Raw genomic sequence first — 26,452 nt, forward strand, 5'->3', positions numbered from 1 at the left:
CATCTTACTATTCAAGTTGTTGATGAAAATTTCCATCTTTTCTTTTTTGGGTACATCACAAAGATATCTCAAAACCATACGCCGCCATCATTGAAGGAAGACCATGAATGTTTCATTGTTTTTCTGTTTGGTATTAGAGACGTCTAACATGGTGATAGCATGTTGAATGTTATAGGAATATTGAGTTATGAATTTGTTGACTAGTTCATCAAATGATCTGACGGGAGGTGTGATTTTGGATAACCATTCCATTGTTTGTCCTCCCAAGCTTCTTGGGAATAACCTCATCAAATAGGTATCATCATGAGCAAATTCAAAACTCATTGTGCAAAATTCTTGAACATGATCATGGGGATCACTTTTCCCATCATATTTGTCAAACTTGGGAACATCTGAGTTTGGAGGAAAAGGTACCATGTTCAATCTTCTGTCAAACGGATAAGGACAGATTTCGGTTAAGGAGTACCGTACTGTTGTACCTTGTTGCGTGTCTTGCATTTGTCTTTGCAACATTTGCATTTGTTGAGTAAGAGAAATCAGAGGTGCATTATTTTGCTAAGGGAAGAATTCTTCTCTTGCATTAATTCTAGGCTGAAATGGGGTATGGAACGGTATGTTTTGCTCATGTATATTTTGTTCTTGTAGATTTTGTTCAGGAATATCCTGCTCAGGGTCACGTGCCTCTTCCTCTCGTTGTCGTTCTTGATATTCATAATGTTGATATTTTGTTTTAAAAATGTCCATGTCAAAGTCTTCAAGAATTTTAACCCCTTTGCTTGTGAGCATAAGGAGGTATTTTTCCTTCTCATTTTCCATGAGTCTTTCCACAAGTTTTTGAAATGAAGCGTTCTCTTGACACTCTTGAAGAAGTTCTTCAGAAATTTTAGTGTCCTCTAGATTTGGACGCTCGAAAGGATTTGATAATCTTCAATTCATGTTGGTTTTTGATTGCATTTCGCTTTGTTTGTTGCGTTGAGAGCAAGTAACAATGGGCATCTAGTAGAAGCTCTTTGTGACAAAGGGAATGAACTCTTCTTCAATGTTTTGCTCAGGGGTTGGTGGTTCAAATCGGGGTATGTTATAAGTGATGCACCTTCGGAAAAGAAGGTCGGATTGATCTTCCCTCCTTGATTTATGTGTTGACGGAATGCTGATTTTTGACAGAATTCCCTACTCCTCAAGGGTTCCTTGTCAAATTCATTTGTTTTGTTTTGAAGATAAAATCGTATATGACGAAGGAATGTTCGATGAGATTTGAAGAGTTGACGATTGATGTATAAAAATTTATTTCTTTTGGCAAGTTTCGAAGAACTTGTTTATTGTTTCTTCAACTTAGTGTTATGATAAAGATTCCTTCTTCTCAGAATATGGGGATTAGTCATGCACAAGTGATCAATGGTTTCCTTTGATTTGTTTTGGATTCAGTTTAGCTTGTTTAGGAAACTCAAGTTTTACTTTATCAAAGTGAAGGTTTAGATGCCCCCTCATGACAAAGTGCGTCAAATGATATGGAATACGAGCTTTCCCGATATGGAAACTCGATTTGACAACTCAGAGTTTTTAAACAAGTGTGTTTTGGGGATAAAAATCCATTTGATTTAAAGGACCTGTTTGCTACTTGTGATGATGTTTCCTGATTTTGATAGGATAGATATGTTTATCTTGCGGCTAGTTTCAGATTTCAAGCAACTTTGCTTGATGGAAATTTGCTTTTAGAAATAGCTTTTGATACTCTATTTTTGGTTTTCTGATTGATGAAGTTCAGGTTGATGAAGGGAAACTTCTGAAATCATTCTCAAAATTTTCCAAATTGACCTTTGTTTTGCCCCCTATTTTTTTGGTTTTGACTATGCGCTGAAACAGAGACGCAATGCGCTATGAAAACTTCTCTATGCGCTAGAGAAAAGACTCTATGCACTACGCTGCCCCATGATACACACTAACTGGTTAATTTGTTTAGCCTTGGTTCAGCTTTGGTTTAAAAGGCCATGCGCTAATATGGGCCTCCTATGCACTAATAGTTAAACCCTACGCGCTAAAGTTTGATTTCTACGCGCTAAGTTGATGCTTCAACATGCTAAACTATTTTCAAGATGCGCTAACTGTTACTACTTGTTTTTAGATCTGGGTGAATCGCTACTGTTAAGACTTGACGCGCTAAAGAGAAGGTTTAATGCGCTAAAAGATGGTTCCTATGTGCTAAGAATTTGCTCTTACGCACTAAACTACCCTAAAATATATTGACTTGGTTGTTTTTCTGCAATTTTGGAATTTTGCCTTGAGTTTTTAGTGCTGATAGATGATTTTCTGAAATAACGAATGAAAGCACGGCACCAAAGAGACAACCATTTTTCTTAATCTAAACAATAAGTGTATGTTATGTGAGGATGTGTTCAAATCCCCAATGTTTCAACAGGTTTAGATACAACATGCACATCAATCAGACTCTTTATTCAAGGGTCATAAGCAATATCATAGCCCACTAGTCTCGATACTCCATCAGCTCAAACAGTCGTGTCACCCCCTAGGGGGCACCCGTTTTTTTGTCTTTTGCCAGAAATTAACCCAAAGTGAATTGCTTTACAATTGAGTAGTTATCTTGGGAGATATATGGTGAGAGATCTTGGGGGCGGATTCTTCCCCACCCTTGCACTATGATATTGCAAATGTCTGGTTACTGACTCGACTCAAAGTTTCTATGCTAAGGTTCATAATCAAGCTTCCTGTTCGGCCGTTAGTGATAAACTCTCTCAGGAGACTTCCCAACCTTTAGAACAAAGGCTTTACGTATCTCAAGGATAGTGGGGGAAGGCTAATCGTTGCGCACAACCGTTGAAAAGGATTTTCATCACTTTCCACTTTTGATTATAGTGGGTTGGAACACTTGGCTTCAAAGTTGTTTCCCACTTAGGTCATTCCCTTCACACCAGCCAAAAATGGCTTTAAGAGTTTTTCAACCTCTCGGGAAGGCAGGCCTGCTAAAGGATTTAAAATGCTTGAAGTAAAGAAAGCTTAAGAGTGGTTTGGCTTTTTGATCACCCAATTAAGGGGAGAGTATATACCTTCCACTTTCGAGACAAAGCATACAAGTTCCTTTTAACCCTTCAAAGCAATGATTTGTTAAACCTATATGGAGATGTTGCTCCATGAAAACATGGTGTTCTTTTCAACTTTTCAAGGCAATGATTTTCTAATCTGAAAAGAAGAACTTGATCAACAAAATGAACACGATGTTTTGCCAACAAAAGAAATCGAGTGAAAGAGGAAGATTTTCCCTCTTTAGTTGCAAAATAAAAGACTTTTGAGACTTGGTGTGATTCTTTACTTTGCTAAAACCTAAGATGGATCCTTTTATACACCAAAGGATGGTGAAGTTCTTTTTAATCCATTTGTTTGTAAAACTTTGAAAAACAAAATTAATTTGATTTGTTCCTTTTAAAACCCAATTTGAAAATTTTCTCTCCTAGAAAAGCAAGGAAAATTTTATTTTGTGGTTCTTTTTAAAGCCAAAATAAAAGTGAGTTCAATTTTAAGAAGAATTAAAAGAAGTTCAAATTTTAACTAACTTAACTTAGTAAAAACTTTAAACTATCTAATGATCCTAAATTTAAGCTCCCATCTGCAAGAAATTTGTTAAAACCCTGCAAAATAACAAGTAAAATTGTTAGAAAATTGGTGGACTTCAACAAGTCTAAATTTTTCACATTCGGTTACAGTTTTTGGTTTTTGCTTCAATCTATGATGCACTACAGAACAAACTATATGCGCTACAAGGTAAATTGGATGCGCTATCGAAAAGGCCCGATGCGCTATGATGTGTTTCAAATGCGCTACTCTATTTTTCTCCTGTGCTGACACCTACAGGAAAATATTAGTGGAGATGATGTGCTAACATAAAGACCACACGCGCTAGAGAATAGACCCCATGCACTAAACAGTGCACTGGATGCACTACAAGATCCACCAAATGCACTGAGGGATGTTGGTACAAGAGCACCTAGCTTCATTCTCAGCTTCATTTTCGTCTCAGGTTTGAGTTTTGTTAGTTTTAAGTTGGAAAGTTGTTTAGGATGTTTTTGAAGTTGTTTTAGGTTGTTTGGATGATTTTTGAACTCATTGTGTGGTTTTGGTTTCTTGTTTTCATCTTTTTGCTCAAAGTTGCCAGTTTGGTGTTGCTTGGCAAAATGATGGAAAAATGAGTTTTTTTGTGGTTTTATACAAGTTTTATGCTTGGGTTTTAGGTATGAGAAGTATTTTTAGGTGATGGTTAGTCTTGGAGGTCAATCTTGCATTTTCTAGGCACCAAAAGTTGTCATTTAGGCATCAAAATGTCAAAATTAAGTGCCCTTGGACATGTGCTTGTCCATATAGGAGGTTAACCAACTTGGAGAGGTATTTAATCTCCTATTTTAACTATTGTAAGGGTTGATCATTCGAAGTTAAGAAGCATTTGGCAAACTTACACTAGTTTTGTTTGGTTTTTCTCTAGTTTTTGGCTCCATGTGAACAGCAGTCCGTACACCAGCTGTACTTGGCCATACTGTTCTTGCATTTTTTGATTCTAATATGTTTTCTTAAACTTTTCCCTTTGGTGGCATTTGATTTTATCAAGTTTTGAGTTTGTAGCAAAATTAGTTTGATTTGACAGTTTCACTGCCTTATCTAGGAATTGGCAAGGATGCTTGACCAACTTGGCTTCTTGGAGTCCTAAAATGCTCATGGCTTCCCAAGAACCAGTTGGTCAACTTGTAGACTATGTAAATACATTTTTTGTTTTCAGGAATGCAAGTGTAAGGAGTTTTGGTGGCCATTAAGCCCTAGGCAAGTGTGCCATTTGGCTAGGGTCTTGAAGAAATTTAATGCTTTGCTCCTCTATAGCAAGTGCATTTAATAGTTGAACAGACTTGCCTTGATGTTGAAGTTTGTATGCCAAGGCAAAGAGGCTTTTTAAGCCATTAGGAGGTTGTTTGCAAGTTTAGTTTATGGAAAATAATGTAAAAAATAGTGAGTCACTGTTTTAGAGTCAATTTCCTTTCATTAGCCTACTCTCCATCATGCATTGGAGCTTGTAAGGTTGTTGTATCTCCTTCTAATTGCTTGCAAACAAGCACAAGGAGTGTTCTTTATGTCATCTATGAGTTTGAAGTTGCCAAGATCAATCAATGATCTTTGAGGCAAGATTTTGGAATGTCAATTTGTTGTCACAATCAACTAGGACTGAGTTTTACATTTTCTTGAAGTTATATTTGTAATCTCCTTCTTCTAAATGATAGGTATGAAGGACAATAAGCCACCTAAGACTGAGCCTTGTTAAGGAGCACCAAAAACAGACTTTTGTGAAGTGTTCTAACAGTGAAAGTGCAGGTCACGGTGAACTACAAAAAAATAGTGAAAGACAAAAGGGAAGCAACAGTTAGCTTGATAGTGAATTAATCCATTTTGTAATTGCCTAATGCTCGTATGCAGGGCTAACAAGACTCTTCTTTGCTTCTAGATGGTAGACATGTTTACATGTTGAATGTAATTGGTTTTGTTTGCAAATGATGTGTTTGAAAGAGGCAATATTGGGAAAGTTGTAAAATGTTGCATTTTCCTCATAAGCAACATTTTGTAAAAACTTGTTCTTCAAACTTTAAAGTGTAAATCTTCTTATTTGTGGCTTAATTAGTCAGTACTATGATGGTACTAAAGTCTCTTTTTCATATTGGAGGTTTATAGCTTGAATCTTGGTTTTTCACCATCAAAACCCTCCTTTTTCACCCATTTTTGGGATAGTCATGGAGAAGGCCTGAGAGTCCCTAAGACTTTGTGAATCTTAAAGAATTCCAAAAAGGGTATCCAAAAATGTGAAGCTTTTGTTTTGGAAGTCCATCGTTTGAACAGGGTGAGCACAAAACCCCTAATGGAAGGCTAATTACCTAGTAGCCCGTTTTAGGCCTAAAACCAAGTTTTTGACAAATCAGGCATGCCAATGAGGTAGAAAAGCATGAATTCTAACAAAACAAGTTGAAACAGGTCAACCTAACATGAATCCAACCTACTTGGTGAGTTTGGCTTCATAAGTTGGTTTTTGAGCACTTGAAAGGATGTCAACAACTAGAGAGTTGGAGCTTTTGAGTAGCCAAGGAGAGCTTGACATAGGGAGGTGGAGTAAGGTGAGTTGTTAGACTGCCTTTGGGCTATTTACACCCTAACTTTGGTGCTTACACCTTGGAAACAGAAAGGAACTATTACCTAGCAAACATACTAGCCACTTAACAACCACCTAGCACTATCCTTCCCTATCATAGTGGTATCAGAGCACAGCTACACTTGGGAAGAAGTAGCAATTTGGCAACCATGGTGACAAATGCAGAACTAGCAAAGAAAGTGGAAGACCAGGAAGAAGAAAATAGGTTACTCGGAGTAAAGCTAGACCTCTTAGAACAGAAGTTGGGTGAAGTAGAAGTGAAGGCAGATGAAGCCAGCAATAAGATAGAGGGAACAAAAGGTAAGGGTAAGCTATTAGCTATAGAGGATGAGACCCCTATACCAGACCCTATGATAGAGAATGAACCCTTTTTGAAAGCCTTGAAGGCTATGAGTGGGAGAACACTAGAAGGAGTCCCACTATTCAGTGGTAAAATGGACCCAGAAGTGGTCATGGAGTGGATTGAGGGGCTTGAGAACCATTTTGAGTGTGATGGTGCGACAGAGGCCCAGAAAGTGAAGGTGGCTAAATCCAAGTTGAGAGGAGCTGCCTTAACATGGTGGAAGTTCATTCAGGATGAATGTGAGAAAGAGGGCAAAAGGCCCATAGCAACTTGGAAGGGAATGTTTTCCAAGATCAGAGAGGCTTACAATCCAGAGGACTATGAAATACAACTCCATAGGAGAAGGCAAAACCTTAGGCAAAAAGAATTAGATGTCAGCACCTACACCAAGGAGTTTCAGAAGCTATGCCTTAGGTCAAAGATCCAAGAGGATGAGAATGTCAAGGTTGCTAGGTATCTCAATGGTTTGAGATGGAACATACAGGAAGAGTTAAGTTTGTTGTGCCCTACGACAGTCCAAAAGAGCTATCAACTTGCACTCAAGGTAGAGGAAAGGAGTAGGAAGAAGCAAGAGCAGCATAACAGAGGTAGGGGAAGAGGCAGAGATGGTCGAGGCCATCGAGGCAGTTTTGGGGGAAGACACATAGACAAAAGGTCCCAAGGGAAATCTAATCTTATAGAGAAAAGCAGGGATTCTCAGAGCAAACCTAATTATAGGGGAAGGGGATCAAGCAACCCAGGAAGGGGTAGGTCTAGTGGCCCAAGTAGAGGGTCTTATTTCTCCACAATGAAATGTTACAACTATCAAAAATTGGGTCATCCTGCTTATAGGTGTCTTGAAAAGCCTAGTTCTTCCCATGGAGGTGAAAAAAAAGTGAACTATGTTTAGGAGGAAGGGAGTAGTACAAGAACTCCAACAATGAACCTAGCACCCAAAGATGGTGAAATTCTAATGATGAGGAGAGTATTGATGCAAGAACCTCATAAGTGTGAAGTGTCTCAGAGAAGAGCATTGTTCAGGATAAAGTGCAAAATCTTGGGCAAGGTATGTAAGGTGGTTATTGATTCAGGCTCCATAGATAATATTATCTCAGAGGAGGCAGTTAGCAAATTGAACCTACCTAGAATGAAGCATGGTGAACCCTACAAGGTAACCTGGTTAAACAAGGGGCAACATGTCCTAGTGAATGAAAAAGCATGGGTAGACTTCAATATAGGGGAATACAAGGATAGGATACTTTGTGACATCCTTCCCATGGATGCTTGCCATCTACTATTGGGTAGACCTTGGCAATTTGACAAAAGGGCACACCATGATGGTGAAAAAAACACATATTCCTTTCAAAAGAATGGCATTGTCTACAAAATTCAGTCCCTTAGTGAAGAGACAGAAAACAGCAAACCACAGGCACCTAAAGTGCTATTAGTCAATGAAAAAGAGTTCATCCAAACCATGAAAGAGGGAGATGGGATTGGTTATGCACTTGTAGTGAAACCTAAGGAGGATAAGAAAGAAAAATAAGTTGAGATCCCACAAGAAGTGCAGCAACTTCTTGATAACTTTAAGGGCATCATCAGTGATGGACAACCAGCAACATTACCTCCTCCTAGAGCCATTAGTCATCAAATTGACTTTATACCAGGAGCTTCTTTGCCAAACAAAGCAACATACAAGATGACTCCTGAGCAGAACAAAGAGGTAGCTAGACAGATTCAAGAGTTATTGGATCAAGGAGTAATAAGAAAGAGTATAAGTCCTTGTGCAGTACCCACTGTGTTAGCACCTAAGAAAGGGGGCACATGGAGACTATGCACAGACTCCAGAGCTATCAACAAGATCACAATAAGATACAGATTCCCTATTCCCAGGATAGAAGATTTGATGGATTGTTTAGGGGGTGCGAGGTATTTCTCCAAAATAGATTTAAAAAGTGGTTACCATCAGATAAGAATAAAAGAGGGTGATGAGTGGAAAACTGCTTTCAAAACAAATGAGGGTCTTTATGAATGGTTGGTTATGCCTTTTGGACTCTCTAATGCTCCTAGTACCTTTATGACGTTAATGAATGAAGTATTACAGGATGTTCTCATTAAGTTTGTGGTAGTCTACTTAGATGATATTCTCATTTTTAGTAAGACTAAAGAGGAGCATTTGAAACACTTAGCTATTGTTTTGCAAAGATTATCTGATGAGCAGTTAACCATAAATCTTGAAAAATGTGATTTTATGCAGCAAGAGCTAGTCTATCTTGGTTTTGTTGTATCCAGTGGAGATCTTAAGATGGATCAATCTAAAGTTGCAGCCATAACAAGTTGGCCAACCCCACAATCAGCTAGTGAAGTTAGGAGTTTTCATGGTGTAGCCAAGTTTTACAGGAAGTTTATCAAAGGTTTCAGTGAGATTTGTGCACCCATGTTGGATACAATAAAAGGTGGTCATAAAGTCAAGTTTCAATGGACCGAGGCAGCCAATAAGGGGTTTGAGTTACTCAAAACTAGAGTTGCTACACAGCCAGTGTTAATCCTTCCTAGTTTTGATAAACTCTTTACCATAGAATGTGATGCCAGTCATCTTGCAGTAGGTGCAGTCTTGAGTCAGGATAATAGACCAATTGCTTTCTTTAGTGAAAAACTGAATGATGCAAAGAAAAAGTATTCTTCTTATGATTTAGAGTTATATGCATTAGTGCAGGCACTCAAGAAGTGGAGGCATTATTTGCTTCCTAAGGAATTTGTTGTGTATACAGACAACCAAGCAGTCAGTTTCTTGAATTCTCAGGATAAACTCAACCATAGACATGTGAAATGGGTAGAGTACCTACAAGCATATACATTTACTCTTAGGCACAAGAAAGGCCAATGTAACAAAGTAGCTGATGCTTTAAGTAGGAGATTGTTGGGATTGATTTCTTTCAAGATTTATATCCTAATGATGATGATTTTGCTGCTGCTAATAAAGTTTGTCTTGCTTTTGAGAATCATTTTCATAGTGAGTATGTTGACTATACATTGTAGAATGGTTTGTTATTTAGGGGAGGACAACTATGTGTTCCTAAAGTTTCCATGAGAGAAAATCTCATTCAAGAGAAACACAATGGGTGTTTGAGTGGCCATTTTGGTCTCAATAAGACCTTAGAGTTGGTTCAACGCTTTTATTACTAGCCTAAGATGCAAAGAGATGTCTAGAGGTATGTTGAACAGTGCATGGTATGTCAGAAGGCCAAAGGTCATAGCACTAATGCTGGTTTATATCATCCACTTCCCATCCCTTCTAGGCCATGGGAGTGCATCAGTATGGATTTTGTTGTAGGTTTACCGCAAAAATAGGGCATGACAGTATCTTTGTGGTTGTTGACAGATTTAGTAAAATGGCTCACTTTATACCTTGCAAAACTACTAATGATGCTAGTCATATTGCTTTTCTTTTCTTTAAAGAAGTTGTCAGAATACATGGTTTGCCATCTAGCATTGTATCAGATAGAGATGTTAAGTTTTTGGGTCATTTTTGGAAGACTTTGTGGAAGAAATTGGGTACCAACTTATCTTTTGGCTCAGCTTACCATCCACAGACAGATGGCCAAACAGAGGTGGTGAATAGAACATTGGGTAATCTACTCAGATGTCTCACCAAGGAGTATGGACAAAGTTGGGATCAGCTCATCCCACAAGTAGATTTTGCCTACAATGACAGTGTAAACAGATCCATTGGTAAGAGTCCATTTCAAGTTGTTTATGGTATGCATCCAAGAGGTGTTTTTGAGTTACATGATGTGACTAACTTGCAACATGTTAGTGGGATAGCAGAAGATATGGCACAATCTTTGAAAGAGATACATGAATAGGTTAAGCAGTCTTTGGAGGACACCACAACAAGAGTCAAGGCAAGGGTGGATGCTTCAAAGAGGGATGTCCAATTCTCAGTTGGAGATTTTGTGATGGTACATCTCAACAAGTCTAGATTGTAAAAGGGAGTTCCTACCAAGCTACAAATGAGAAGAATTGGACCTTGCAGGATTTTGGCTAAGTATGGTCCAAATGCTTATAAAATTGATTTACCTGCTAATGTTTCTTTGTCTCCTATCTTTAATGTTGTAGATTTGGTACCTTTCAAGGGGCAACTTCTAGAAGAGACTCAGAGAACTTCAGACATTTCAACTTCCCTTTTTGATCTATCTATCCCCTCTTCTTCTTCTCCCATTCTTGAACGGGTACTTGATTCCAGAATCATCAAAAAGACTAGAAATCATGACTACCTTGAGCATTTGATCAAGTGGAAAGATCAACTAGCTTCTTAAGCCACTTGGATACCTCAAAGTGACTTCACCAAGGCCGGTATTCCTCTCTCTATTCTGCCCAAAGGAGTCACATGACTTCTTTGTCACCGGGGGAGTATGGTGCAGGAGCACCTAGCTTCATTTTCATCTCAGGTTTGAGTTTTGTTAGTTTTAAGTTGGAAATTTGTTTAGGATGTTTTTGAAGTTTTTTTAGGTTGTTTGGATGATTTTTGAACTCATTGTGTGGTTTTGGTTTCTTGTTTTCATCTTTTTGCTCAAAGTTGCCATTTTGGTGTTGCCTGGCAAAATGATGGAAAAATGAGTTTTTTTTGTGGTTTTTGTTTTGAAAAGGTTTTATACATGTTTTATGCTTGGGTTTTAGGTATGAGAAGTATTTTTAGGTGATGGTTAGTCTTGGAGGTCAATCTTGCATTTTCTAGGCAACAAAAGTTGTCATTTAGGCATCAAAATGTCAAAATTAAGTGCCCTTGGACATGTGATTGTCTGTACAGGAGGTTAACCAACTTGGAGAGGTATTTAATCTCCTGTTTTAACTATTGTAAGGGTTGATCATTCAAAGTTAAGAAGCATTTTGCAAACTTACACTAGTTTTGTTTGGTTTTTCTCTAGTTTTTGGCTCCATGTGAACAACAGTCCGTACACCAGCTGTACTTGGCCATACTGTTCTTGCATTTTCTGATTCTAATATTTTTTCTTAAACTTTTCCCTTTTGTGGCATTTGATTTTATCAAGTTTTGAATTTGTAGCAAAATTAGTTTGATTTGACAGTTTCATTGCCTTATCTAGGAATTGGCAAGGATGCTTGACCAACTTGGCTTCTTGGAGTCCTAAAATGCTCATGGCTTCCCAAGAACCAGTTGGTCAACTTGTAGACTATGTAAATACATGTTTTGTTTTCAAGAATGCAGGTGTAAGGAGTTTTGGTGGCCATTAAGCCCTAGGCAAGTGTGCCATTTGGCTAAGGTCTTGAAGAAATTTAATGCTTTGCTCTTCTATAGCAAGTGCATTTAATAGTTAAACAGACTTGCCTTGATGTTGAATTTTGTATACCAATGCAAAGAGGCTTTCTAAGCCATGAGGAGGTTGTTTGCAAGTTTAGTTTGTGGAAAATAATGTAAAAAAACAGTGAGTCACTGTTTTAGAGTCAATTTCCTTTCATTAGCCTAGTCTCCATCATGCATTGGAGCTTGTAAGGTTGTTGTATCTCCTTCTAATTGCTTGCAAACAAGCGCAAGGAGTGTTCTTTATTTCATCTATGAGTTTGAAGTTGTCAAGATCAATCAATGATCTTTGCGGCAAGATTTTGGAATGCCAATTTGCTGTCATAGTCAACTAGGACTGAGTTTTACATTTTCTTGAAGTTATATTTGTAATCTCCTTCTTCTAAATGATAGGTATGAAGGAAAATAAGCCACCTAAGACTGAGCCTTGTTAAGGAGCACCAAAAATAGACTTTTGTGAAGTGTTCTAATAGTGAAAGTGCAGGTCACAGTGAACTACAAAAAAATAGTGAGAGACAAAAGGGCAGCAACAGTTAGCTTGACAGTGAATTAATCCATTTTGTAATTGCCTAATGCTCGTATGCAGGGCTAACAAGAATATTCTTTGCTTGTAGTTGGTAGACATGTTTACATGTTGAATGTAATTGGTTTTGTTTGCAAATGATGTGTTTGAAAGAGGCAATATTGCAAAAGTTGTAAAACGTTGCATTTTCCTCATAAGCAACATTTTGTAAAAACTTGTTCTTCAAACTTTGAAGTGTAAATCTTCTTATTTGTGGCTTAATTAGTCAGTACTATGATGGTACTAAGGTCTCTTGTCCATATTGGAGGTTTATAGCTTGAATCTTGGTCTTTCACTATCAAAACCCTTCAAAACCCTCCTTTTTCACCCATTTTTGGGACAGTCATGGAGAAGGCCTAAGAGTCCCTAAGACTTTGTGAATCTTCAATTATTCCCAAAAGGGTATCCAAAAATGTGAAGCTTTTATTTTTGGAAGTCCATCGTTTGAACAGGGTGAGCACAAAATCCCTAATGGAGGGCTAATTGCCTAGTAGCCCGTTTTAGGCCTAAAACCAAGTTTTTGACAAATCGGGTATGCCAATGAAGGTAGCAAAGCATGAATTCCAACAAAACAAGTTGAAACAGGTCAACCTAACATGAATCCAACCTACCTGGTGATTTTGGCTTCATGAGTTGGTTTTTGAGCACTTGAAAGGATGTCAACAACTAGGGAGTTGGAGCTTTTGAGTAGCCAAGGAGAGCTTGACATAGGGAGGTAGAGTAAGGTGAGTTGTTAGACTGCCTTTGGGCTATTTGCACCCTAACTTTGGTGCTTACACCTTGGAAACAGAAAGGAACTATTACCTAGCAAACATACTAGCCACTTGACAACCACCCAGCACTATCCTTCCCTATCAGATGTTCCCTACGCGCTAATTCCTATTTCCCGCGTACTTGCAAAAGTGTTTATTTTTTAAAACTAATTTGATTAATGGGGTAGTGCGCCACGGTGGGCTCCAGAAATGCATGCAAGAAAAGCGGGCCAATGAAACTTAAAATGTGAAAAATGAAGCTCAAAGAGGCTTGTCCACACACCCACAAGACTTCTTGGTGCAAGTTATGGAGTCATGAAGAATGATTCAACTTCCCAAGGATGGTTCCATGGTTCTCTATCTCACAAAGTCCCTCAAGCCAATGCCTTTGCTCTCAGATCACTAAGCAAAGTGGCTTAGGGATGACAAATGCAAGAACGAGGGATTCTTATGATTGATTGAGTTATGAAAATGCATCCTATCTATGCATGATTCTACAAATGCAATAAACTAGATTATAAGATGACAAGATTGGTAGCAATACTATCCTAACATGATATACTAGTTTATAAATTAAGTTAATGATAAAGGAAATAGTCTAAAATGCTTATTAGATTTATTCCTATAACAAAGAGAAGCTAGATGTGTTAATAAAATTGAGCATAAATGAGATACTAAAGCTTGCATGGATCCTTAAAATGGAGGAATGAGAGCTCTATTTATAGTGAAAATAGGGCAATGGATGGTCAGGATTGAAAGAGTTAATCAAGGGTTAAGTTTGAAAGTTGTCAATCCATGTTTTCAATTTTCACCAATGAAATGGTGACAATTGTCAACATAAGGCTGGTTGAGAGGAGATGTAAGAAGCATTAAATGCTTGAGAAGACCTCATGGTTACCCTAGGAGGTAAAGGTTAAGGTTAGGTTAGGGTTATCCATTGGATAAAGCTTTTACCCAAGGGGTAAACTCTTGTGCAAAGGTTAAAGGAATAACCATGGTCAAAGCAATAAATGCTTGATGAGACCCTTGGGTTAGATGGAGGTTGAGTTAGGAAAAAAGTCTCTAACCATGCCACAAAGGGTTAGTTAACTATTAATGGTTTGAAGACTTTGGGGAAAAATTTGTAAGAGTCCTTCCAAATTTGGGGGCATTCAACAAGTTAGAATGGATAAAGGCTTTAATGCCTTTTTAAGACTTTGCTCCAAATTTGAGAAGTGACCTCCTCAAATTTAGGGAAAAGGGATAATGGATGGGTTTGGGTTAATTGATTAGGATTAGATGGATTCTAGAAGAAATTAGGAATAAGGTTAGGAAGCAAGTGGGAGATGTAGGATTTTGCAAGTGGATGAGGGATAATATGATTTATTAAAATAAATTGTTTTATTTCAATTTGGTTGTAAGTTGGGGATTTAAATAAATTAGATTTATTTAATTGGGGTAAACTATTTAATTAAATGTGAATTTAATTAAAAGTAGAGAGAAGGGTTTTAATTAAATAAAAATGATTTATTCAATTAAATAATAAAAAGGGCTTCAGTGAATTTAACTAAAATAAATTGAATAATTTATTTAATTAAATAGAGGAATGAGAATAAAATGAACATTAAATATTCATTTAGGAATATGGTCATTTTTATATGTCTACACTTACCATCCAATGATATAGTTCATTTTCCTCTGATCATACATGCTTTGTCATCTCCAAATCTAACTAGACCGCCATCAAATTCTTGAAAAGACAAAAACTTTTGTTTATCTCCAGTCATATGATGTGAACAACCGCTGTCAATTACCCATTCATCCTTGTCTTCAATTTTAGCAGCAAGTGCCTTCTCTTCAGGTACATTCTCTTCTAGTGCTGGATCATCTTCTTTGATATCCAAGAACACCCATTCCTTCCCATTGTCCGAACCACTAGCAAAATCTTCTGTCAGTTCATCATCAAAATCAATAATGCCTTCCTTGCCCGCTATGTAGTATGGTTTGTCTCTATTTTTCTTGTACTTATACTTGTTCTAATATCCAGGGTTAGGATTAAATGAACTTCTAACTCTTTCTTCAAATCTTGAATTCCTTTCAGGACATCTAGATGCAAAATGACCAATCTTATTACATGCAAAACATTTAAAAGGTGATTTTCCTTCATACATACTTCCTAGCGGTCCTTTAGGTACTCTTCTAGAAAATAATGCTTCAAGTTGCTCAAACTCATCATCTTCTCTCTTCATATCTTCTAATTCCTTTGCATATAAAGCTTTCCAATCTTGCTTACCGGTTGTAGATGTAGATGCATGAAAAGAAGGTTCAGACTTTACAGCTTCAGAGGGTCCAAATTCTTCAAGCTCAAAAGCAGATAGTTTCCCAACCAAAGTATCTATGTTGATAGATGTATTAGACATTGTTCTCAACTCATTAATAGTAGTAGCCTTCATTTTTTAAGCCGGTGGTAGGGCTCTCAAGACTTTAGAAACAATTTTATTTTCGCTAAGAGTTTCACCACAACATTGAATTCCCATAACAAACTCATTTACCCTTTCCATGAATGCAGTAATCCTTTCATCTTCTTCCATATTTAGGTTTTCATATCTCACCTAGTAACCATCAAGTTTAGCAATCTTCACTATAGGGTCACCTTCATTAAGAGTCTCCAACTTATCCCATATAGCCTTTCCAGATGATTTGTCGGTTATTCCCATTATTTTTTTATCAAAAAGTGCACACAAGAGGGCTTCTCTTTCTCTACAATCATTCTCAAGCTCCTTGTCCAGGTTTGCTAGAGGAGGATTGCCAGATCCTGGATTATAAGGTGTGACACCATTCTTTGTGATCTCCCAAATCTCCTTGCTAGGACATCTCAGATGAGTCTCCATCTGAATCTTCCATATTGTGTAATTTGTTCCATCAAGCCTCAGAATATCCCTTCGAAAGATAGATATAGAAGAACTGGATGAACTTGAACTGTTAGTCGCCATAAGATCTTCCTCGAGTGGTTAAGTTTTCTGCAGAGAGGACCAAAGCTCTGATACCAATTGTTAGGCAGTTCAAATAACTGAAAGACAACTGAGAGGGGGGGTGAATCAGTTGTCACAGATTACCAGAACTATTAGCAATTTACACTTTAATACAGGAAAAGAAGTTAAACCAATTAAGCATAAATAATAATCACAGAATAAATACCATCCACATGACACCAATATTTGTACGTGGAAAACCCAGTAAAGAGAAAAACCATGGTGGGAAGCCTACCCACAGTCAAATAATACTTCTTTAGTAAGTATATGAATTACAATTGAGGGGCCTACACTTGCAGGAAGGCCAACAGCCTAGAGTGCACTGCTCATCACAAAAGGAGCCTCACTGACTACATGTAAATCCAGACTATAATCCAGAGAAGTGTTGAACTGAAAAAGATAGCATCTCCTATGCTTGAGTACAGTTCTGGTTAAGCTCAATACCGAAGGACTAAATCCTCTTACATACACCCAATTCGATCTCCAATGATCGACCAAATCCTCTGCCTAAATGGTATTATATTATTTGCACATTACATTCCTTGACCATAACCTCTAACCATAACCATGATGATCTACAATGAGATCTTACATCTATATATACAAACCCTCGACCATAAACAATCAATTCGGCCACCAGACAATAAACCAATTACATATTTACAAACCATGTCGGCCTTAGACCAAACAAATAATATCCAATACATAAGACATCCCGAAAATACATCGAGAGGTCCAATCCACATGTTACATTAAAGTCGGTCCATAGCCTAGATCAACCAGGACCCAGTATAGGTCCACACGCTACAACAATGATCTCCATCCGCCAAGTCTCAAACATGATCACCAACTGCATCCTAAAACTCCACCATAAGTTGCACCAACACCACTTATGCAATTCATCAAAGATCTTCATCAAAAGCTCTGCCAGTGAAACCCTCACCAGAACCGAAAACTAAGCTTCTAGGCAAGTAGGATAGCATCTAATCACCAGACCAAAACCAACTGACCAAATATGAGCATGAGTATCATGAACAAGCCAATTCCATCACCAAACTATATCAGAGCCTATCAGATCATGTCAGATCTAAATCAACCAGAAACCACTCAACCTATCGGGACCAGAAGGGTGTCGATAAAGCATCCAAACAACTAGTGTTGGCATCCATGACAAAACATCAATGCAACACATAATCAATTCCACCAAATGGCCAACACCATCATTAGGATGAATAAAGTCAAATGAGATATAAAGTTGAAGACTTGGAATAAATAGTAGGGATTGGAAGAGTGAGAAGAAGGATAAGGATCGAGAGACCAAGATGGTTGAAACTCAAATGGAAGGACAAGAAAGGAAATAAAAAATTAATAATAAAGAGAGAAGAAATGCAACTTAATAAAGACCAAAGCAAGTGAAGAGAAGATGACTAAGAAACTCATTAAAGAAAGTAAATCAATATAAATTAATAAATAAGAAACCTAGAAACAATAAAATAAGTGAAAGGAATGCCAAAAAGAAAATAAATACATAAAAATAACAAAAAAAAAAGAGAAAAAAACTTACATAAAAGGGAAACAAGAGACTACAACCGACATTTTATATACATACATACATACATACATACATACATACATACATACATACATACATACATACATACATACATAAGAAGGAAGGAAGAAAAATAAAGAGAAAATGAGAAAGGAATGAAAAAGAGAACTGGACCTAAGAAATATATATGAACTATAAAATCGATATAAGATGCAAGATAAATCTGACATGTAATGAAAAAAATAGAGGTACCTAATTGACAATAACTAAAAGAATAATAGATATAAGAAGGATGAAGAACAAACCAAATCTTGAAAATCTAAAGACAAATATCTAAGACAACAAAATAAAAAACCATAAAGGAGAAAAGAAATAACCAATAAAAGAAAAGAAAAACATAAAGACAAACAATAAAAACTAATATGAATAAATATAAGAAAATAAGATAAGAAGGGAGAGAAACTAGAGGTGAGGAAGAGAAGGGAAAAAGGAAGGAAGACGGGAGGCGCCAAGGGGCACACCGAAAGGCGAAAATACTATAAGTCCAAGGGTCTAAGAGAGGAAGCAAATAGAAGAAAAATCATGAAGGTGGAGGAGGATTACCTAAACTTGGACAACAAGGGGTACCAAGTGTAAATGATGTTCAATTCTCAATTCAATGTGCAAGTTATATTCTAGTTTGTCTTTACTCGATCTATGTATTATCTATTTTATATGATAAATCTGACTATCTTCTTTTCTATGGTAGGTGAGAGGAGCATTTATTTATTTTGATGTCCTTCTCACAAATGTTGATTGATATGTATATGCAAGCAGGGAGGATCAAGCAATGCCTTGATTGGTCATGTCTTTTAGACATGACCGATCAAGACATTACTTGATTGTACCCTTTGGCTTATCGTTGTAATTACAATCGGTGTATGTTTAACAAACCGATACCAATCGGTGTATACTTAACTTAACAACCCGATACCAATTGATGTGTATTTATCTTGCCACCTGATACCAATCGATGTATACTTAACCCGATATCAATCGGTGCATGCTTAAATTGCCACCCGATACCAATCGATATTTATTAGTTAATCCGATAATCATTATTGTTCACTATTAAATATATTAACTGATATAAATCGGAATACATTGGTTAACCCGATTAATAATCGGTGATCACAGTTAATAAGATAACCAATATTAATCGGGATTCATACGTTATAATATAAACCGATATTAATCAGTACTCTATGCTATAGGATGATTATCGATAGTTAAGCATTGTTTGAACTAAGTAGATTGAACATATACAAATCAAATGAAGGATTAATAGCTTGAAGTTTTTCATCGTAATTTATCGATAGGGTAAATGATTGAATGAGAGACTTCATTTATTTCTCATTCAATCATTTATCTTACCGAAGCTATCATGAATTAACACTCCCTCTTAGCTAGGTAAGATAAATGAAAACAATATATCAAACATCACAATTCAAATGATGGTTAGTATTCTTTACACAATCTGACTCTCTAGAAAATCATATCACCTAATCACATGATATGAAGTATCACCTAAGCACGTGATACAAATGTTCATCACGTCAATCTTGTGATGATAAGATATCACCTAAGAATGTGATATCAGTATTGCCTAAACATACAATACTTAAGGATAATCATATGAGAAAGATTAAATTCTCATCTTATCCAAGTTGTGGTATGTGCACTAACATCTTATACAATTTTTTTACCACAACACAATCATGGCACATCCATGACACACTAGAGATCCAACATGATAACTAGTTTGAACATCATAAAGATCGTCACCTTATGATGTCTACATACAAGTGTTCATTATCTTGAGAGATCGTCACCTCTTAGATATGAACCCAAGGGATAAAATCCAAAAATGTCCTATCATGACAAAGAAGTTTACACATTAAACATCTTATTTATATGCAAATACAGATTACAAAGCAAATTACCTTTCTATCATACCTAAACCTTTTCTGAAGTGATCAACCTTCAGTCTGGAAAGAGGTTTGGTCAGAATATCTGCAGTTTGATCTCCTGTACAAACATATTCTAACTGGATCACATTCCTGTCTACCATATCTCGCACATAGTGGTATAGAATCTCGATATGATTGGATCTGACATGGAATACTAGATTTATTGAAATTTTTATGCATCTTTGATTGTCACAATGTATAACAGTGGGTTTCATAGGCTCTCCAAACAACCCCACAAACAACTTCCTAAGTCATACTGCCTCTCGAGAAGTCGTAGAAGCTGTAATGTATTCAGCCTTGGTGGAGCTTTGAGCTATAGAAGACTACTTTCTGCTGATCCAAGATATCATGGTTGAACCTAGACTAAAGCAACACCCTGAAGTGCTTTTTCTGTCAGTCACACTTCCAGCCCAATCTGAATCTGTAAATCCATATAGGTCTATATCAACTTTCTTATATTTGAGACCAAGGTTTAGGGTACCTTGTAAGTATCTCATAATGTGTTTTAATGTAACCAGGTGTATCTCCTTAGGTTCACACATAAACTGACTTAGAGCATTAACTGCATAATAGATATCTGGCCTTGTATTTACCAGGTACATCAGGGACCCAATCATCTATCTGTATTGAGTAGGGTCAGTGGGTTGTGACTCTGCTGCTGCTTCTTTAAGTTTATGTAAATTGGTTTCCATAGGAGAGGTCATAGGCCTACAGTTTAGCATTCTGAATCTCTTCAAAATGTCCAAGGTATACTTTCCTTGGTTTAGTATAATGTTGTTAGAATTCTGCCATACTTCCAATCCTAGGAAATAATGAAGGAGTCCCAAGTCCTTCATATCATATTATTTGGATAGATCTTTCTTGCATTGATCGATAAGGTGATCATTTCCTATGATTAATAAGTCATAAACATATAAAATTAATATTAGCATATCACCTTTATTTCTTTTGTAGTAGAGATTAGGATCTGCATCATTCTTAGAGAAACCTAGTCCTGAGAGATAGGTGTCAATTATTTCATACCAGGCCCTAGGATCCTATTTAAGCCCATAGAGAGATTTCTTGAGTCTACACACATGAGACTCTGCATCATGAATTTCAAACCCTTCAGGTTTCTCTAGGTAGACTTCTTTTGAGATCTCACCAATTAGAAATGTTGTCTTAACATCTATCTGGTGTACCTTCCACCCCTTTGTTGCTGCAATGGCTAGTACAACTCTTACTGATGCATATCTGGCAACGGGTGCAAATGTTTCTTCATAATCTATTCCTTCCCTTTTTGAGAACTCTCTAGCTACAAATCTAGCCTTGTGTTTTTCAATATTGCCATTTGCAGCATGTTTGATCTTGAAAATACATTTAGATGAAACAATAGATTTCTTAGTTGGCCTAGGAACAATCTCCCAAACATCATTCTTCATAATGGACTAATACTCTTCAGACATGGCATACTTCCATACTTGATGTTCAAGTACATCTGATACATTGTTTGGTTCGGCTTTAGAGAGATCATTCATAAGGGCAACATAGCTAGTGAATTTATTTGGACTTTTGCTTTCCCTGAAGGTTCCTAAAGGAGCAACAAACTTTTGAGCTTCTGCTATAGTCTTGGTGGCCCATAGTGGTCTTTTCTTGAGGTTTTCTCTAGGTGGGTTTTGATTTTCACCTATAGTTTCCTCAGGATTCTCCCTCTGAAGCTCAGGAGTAGGATCTTCATCTATGCTAGGGGTAGGGATATAGACTTCAAGCTCTAGTGAGCTTTGGGCTCTTTTGAAGGCTAAGTCATCTTCAAAGATCACGTCCCTACTTAGTTCAATATTCTTTTGACCAGGTATATAGATCCTGTAGGCCTTGGAGGTTTCACTATATCCTATGAGGATTCCCCTTTTTCTAGAAGGCTCTAATTTTAATCTTTTCTCCCTAGGTACATGAATATAGACAGGGCATCCAAATATCCTAAGGTGGTTGATATCTAGTTTTGATTTAGTAAAGACTTCCTCAAGGGTCTTATCTTCAAGATGGGAGTGAGGACATCTGTTTTGAATATATACAGCAGTGCTAGTTGCTTCTGCCCAAAGATTGACATTTAGATTCTCATCAAGAATCATAGCTTCTGTAGCTTCAACGATTGTCCTATTTTTCCTCTCAGCTACCCATTTTGTTGAGGATTATAAGGTATTGTTAACTCCCTCTTAATCCTTGAATTATTATAAAAATATTTAAATAATTCTGATGTGTATTCCCCCCCATTATCGGTTCTTAGGGTTTTAATTTTATTTCCTGAGTAGTTCTCTGTTAGTGATTTGAATTCTTTAAACCTGTTGAGGATCTCTTCTGATTCTTTACATTTCAAAAAGTAGGTCCAAGTTTTCCTAGAGTAGTCATCAACAAATACTACATAATACAAAAATCCCCCCAAAGAAGGTACGAACATGGGTCCACATACATCAGAATGAACTAGCTCTAAAATTTTACTTGTTTTCCTAGTACTATTTTGAAAAGCACTCTTAGTATTTTTACGTAGGGCACATCCTTTGCATGCCCCTGAATGATATTGCTTTAACTTAGGTAGGCCCGTGACAAGGTCTCCCATTGATGATAAAGCTCTAAAATTCAAGTGGCCTAGTCTTCTATGCCAGACTTCATTAGCATTTGTAGTTTCATGGATTAGGACGAAGTTGAGCTCAGTGCATAGCTCATACAAGTAGCTTTGTCTTTGACCAATAGTTTTAGCTTTCTTGATGGATGAATTCTTTGGCCAGGCTAACACTCTGTTGTCCATTAAGGTCACTCTGTATCCATTTTCCTCCAGTGCTGATATTGAGACTTGATGCCTGGGACATATAGTACTCCTTTAAGTTGTAATGATACACCTGACTTTAGTTTGATGGTGCAGGTTCCAACTCCTCTGACTGGATGTGTGGAGTCATATCCAATAGTTACTTCCTCATCATTCTCCTCTTTCATGGAGTCTAGCACTTCTCTGAATCCTGTAATGTGTCTGGATGAGCCACTATTGATCACCCAAGAGTTAACTTTGTTTGATGCTTGGTTTGTGAGTGCTGAATAGAGTACATACTTCTCGGGGTCTTCTTCCCTTTTAGATTTTCCTGTTTTGGCAAATGTGGCTTGTTGTTTGGCTCTATCTGGACATTTGGCAACATAGTGCCCAAAATTGTCACATCTGTAACATTGAATCTGTGAAAGATCCTTCTTGAAGGTGTTCTTGCCATGACGACCTTTTCTCTTTCTAAATTGCTTCTGCTTGCTTTTCTTGTTTGAGTTTGTATTTAGAACTTGGAGATTTTCATCTATATTCTTTTGCTTGATCCCTTTCTTATTTTGCCTTTATTCCTCTTGGAGATAGTCAGCCTTTAGCCTATCGAATTTTGGAAATTCATTCCTCACACTAATGCCTTGGGTGAATGTTTCTCATATACTAGGTAACCCATCTAGAGGAATGAGTGTTAGTTCTTTGTTTTGGATCTCATATCCAAGAGTTTCCAGTTCATCCCTTAGGGCTGATATTCGCATGAAGTAGGCATTGACTGATTCTCTTTTGATCATGGCTATGTGATTTATTTCTCTCTTTAAAGCCAAGGTTCTACTAGCATTAGATATCTCAAATGCATCTTCAAGTGCTTTGAACATGTTGTAGGTTGTTTCATGTTTCCTTATGATGGGCATAATATTATTTCTCACCCCATCAACTATGATTTTGATGGCCTTTTCATTTCCCTCTCTCCAAGTTGTTTTGTCAGGTTCAGTCTTCGGTTCTGTAGTTTCAGTTTTTACAAATGATTTGACTTTATTTTCTTTTAGAATCATCTGAATTCTGAACTTCCATGCTAAGAAGTCATCACCTCCTTCGAGTCTATCTTCAAATTTGATAGCACTAGCCATTAGAAGAATTTTGATGTTGAATATATGCTTGTTTAAATTTTCCACAAAATTGAACAGCCTCAGGTTTGATTTAACTATAGCTCTGATACCATGTAAATGATGTTCAAATCTCAATTCAATATGCAAGTTATATTCTAGTTTATCTTTACTTGATCTATGTATTATCTAGTTTATATGATAAATCTAACTATCTTCTTTTCTATGGCAAGTGAGAGGAGCATTTATTGCTTTCGATGTCCTTCTCACAAATGTCGATTGATATGTATATGCAAGCAGGGAGGATCAAGCAATGCCTTGACCGGTCATGTCTTTTAGACATGACTGATCAAGACATTACTTGATCGTACCCTTTGGCTTATCGATGTAATTACAATCGATGTATGTTTAACAAACCGATACCAATCAGTGTATACTTAACTTAACCGCCCGATACCAATCGATGTGTATTTCTCTTGCCACTCAATACCAATCGGTGTATACTTAACCCGATATAAATCGGTGCATGCTTAAATTGCCACTCGATGCCAATTGGTATTTATTAGTTAATCTGATAATCATTATTGTTTACTGTTAAATATATTAACCGATATAAATCGGAACGCATTGGTTAACCCGATTAATAATCGGTGATCATAGTTAATAAGATAACCGATATTAATCGGGATTCATACGTTATAATATAAACCGATATTAATCGGTATTCTATGCTATAGGATGATTATCGATAGTTAAGAATTGTTTGAACTAAGTAGATTGAACATATACAAATCAAATGAAGGATTAATTGCTTGAAGTTTTTCATCATAATTTATCGATAGGATAAATGATTGAATGAGAGACTTCATTTATCTCTCATTCAATCATTTATCTTACCGAAGCTATCATGCATTAACACCAAGAACCACTAAGACTCTAGCTATCATCATGATTAAGGTTGGTGGGGTAATTGTAGATTTCAATAACTTCCATGAGTTTTCTTTTGAAAAATTTGTCTTCTTTGAACAAGACTGGGGTGCTCTTTAAAGAAATATGGTGCTTGGTTGAGAGAGAGTGGTTGACTTGGGCTGACTCGAGTGTCCACTCATACTTGATGTCAGCACTTCGCTCTTTGATTCTAGTGCTAAATGAGTGTTCAATTTCACCAATATATGGCGTGCCACAAGAGCACGCAATCTTGTAGACACCAGAGTCCAGGAGGATATCTCTATGGTCTTTGAGAGGCAGGATATGATTCTTCAACATAGAGAATGGCTTGAAAGATTGAATGCATTTTTAAAGAATAATCTTTGCAATTTTGTGGGAAATGACTTCGACGTAAGGGATGGAAGCACTACAACAGATTTGGGGATCGGTGGGTTGGGTTAAGGAGTGAAAGCAATAACTGGCTTGGTTGAAGACTCTAGTGATTTGTTTGTTAGAGTAACCATTCAAATTGAAGACTTGATGAAGATGGACCATTTCTTGGTTGAGGTTATCATCATCACAAATACAATAAGCTCTCATGGCAAGGGTCTTAAGAATAGCATTTTTTAGGCTAGGTTGGTCATGAGAAGAAGAGTGAAGATAAAGATCAATGTGGGTAGCTTTGGGATGAACTTGACGACCTAGAGACCCATCAAAGAAGAATGTCAGGGAGAGTTGTTTCCACTTTCGAGCTCCTTGGTGAAGGAGATGCAATGGGCTATGTTGTTAAGGTGGGTATGGAATTCTTCTAACTTCTCACGACCATTTGACCAACAAATGTTGGTGTCATCCACATATCATTTCCACCACCTTGGTTTGAGAGGAAAAGAGAAAAGAGCCACTTCTTCAAAGTGCTCCATGTAAAGGTTAGCAATGAAAGGAGAAAGAGGGGAACCCATAGCCACACCATCCACTTGCTCGTAGACGACATCTTGGAAAAAGAAAAACATGGATCTAAGGCAAAGCTCGACAAGGGAAGAAATTTCATTGTTAGATTTTCTTCTGACAATCTCAATAGAGTCTGGAATGGGGACCTTGGTGAAAAGAGAGACCACATCAAAGTTGACCAAAAGATCATTACTCTCTAACCTCTTATCCTTGATTAAATCAATGAAATGGGAGGAATCTTTGATGTAGGACTCAGTTTTGCCTAGAGGGGAAATAAATTTGGCAAAGAATACCATTGCATTGCCTCAATCTATTTGTCAAATTATGTATAAGTCTGACATATTATTTAGTCAAACTCGTTGACACATATCATAAATAATAATTCACACCAACTCCTCTATAATAACAATAAATGATAGACTTAACACTCATTATATATAAATGACACTCACCTAAACATATCAAAATTTAATATGCTTTAAAAAATACATGACATTTATCCCATTGAAAATCCCTTTACTTATGAAATTTAAAGCTTTGATTGACAGCCAAATAGAAAAAAAAAAAAGCACTAAAATTTCAAATACAAAAGATTCCATTGCAATGGCAATAACATCCCAATTCGGAACTCCAAGAAACTCTTACCAGTAGCAGTGCAATCTAATCAGAATAATTACTTCTGATAAATCTTACAAGCAGCAGTGCAATCTAATCAGATTAGACTTTGAATTCCACCATGGTGAAGAACAAAACGGTCATCAAAAGACTAATATTTTTCTTCGACATAGGATGTACTTCAATGTCATGGAGCCTTCCGAGATGGCAGGGGTTTCCCTCGAGTCAATAAAACCTGTCTCGAAAGCCAAAACCAGGGCCACTCTCTTCACTCCCCAAGACACAAAAAAAACTAAAATAATAGAAGTTGCTCCTAAACCAAGTTTTCAACCGTCTCACTATTCAACCCTAATCTGCAAAACACTGAA

The sequence above is a fragment of the Cryptomeria japonica genome, chromosome 5 (genome assembly GCF_030272615.1).
Source record: "Cryptomeria japonica chromosome 5, Sugi_1.0, whole genome shotgun sequence".
Lineage (NCBI taxonomy): Eukaryota > Viridiplantae > Streptophyta > Pinopsida > Cupressales > Cupressaceae > Cryptomeria > Cryptomeria japonica.